This window comes from Monopterus albus, unplaced genomic scaffold (assembly GCF_001952655.1).
Source record: "Monopterus albus unplaced genomic scaffold, M_albus_1.0 scaffold14.1, whole genome shotgun sequence".
In the NCBI taxonomy this organism is placed as follows: Eukaryota; Metazoa; Chordata; class Actinopteri; order Synbranchiformes; family Synbranchidae; genus Monopterus; species Monopterus albus.
The window spans coordinates 3120071-3120699 of record NW_018127894.1 but is presented as its reverse complement, the minus strand read 5'-3'; positions in this window follow the sequence as shown (position 1 = coordinate 3120699).

Below are 629 nucleotides of genomic sequence, written 5' to 3'. Positions count from 1 at the left end.
AGAAAAATATCAACTATTTTTGTTTGTGTTTTAACTTGAGTGTGATTGCAAGACAATCAGCAAAAGACTTTGAAAACTATGTGCAAGTGTACCTAAGAAAACTGGTGCTGTTTTTAATGCAAAGGGTTTTCACACCAACTGATTTAAGCTTTTTGTGTTTACTGCAGTTTCAGCAATTGATTTAAAAAAAAAAAAACATTCACAGCATTACTTTTTAAAGCATCCTCATGTCACAGCATTTTTCAAATGCCTGAGTTTTGCAGTACAGCATTTCCATGAAAAACCTTTACCTGTAAACATCTTAAATAAGACAGTTCTATGGTTCTTAGGTTGTTTATAGTCATAGGGGCGTTCATATGTAGCATCTGAACAAGCTACTTACTGTATGATTTCAAGAAGATACAATCAGTAGCTTTTTCCTTAAAAGCCCGACTCTGGTAGTACTCGAACCCACAACTTTTGAATTACATCTCAAGTGTTTGACTAGAAGTCCGATGCGCTATCCATTGCGTCACAGAGCCAGTGGATAAGTTAATTTTTACTGAAAAAAGAAAGCTTTATTATATTTATATCACTAGTACGATTAATTTTGTATGTACATATTTTGTTTTAATGTAATTGCTGTTAAT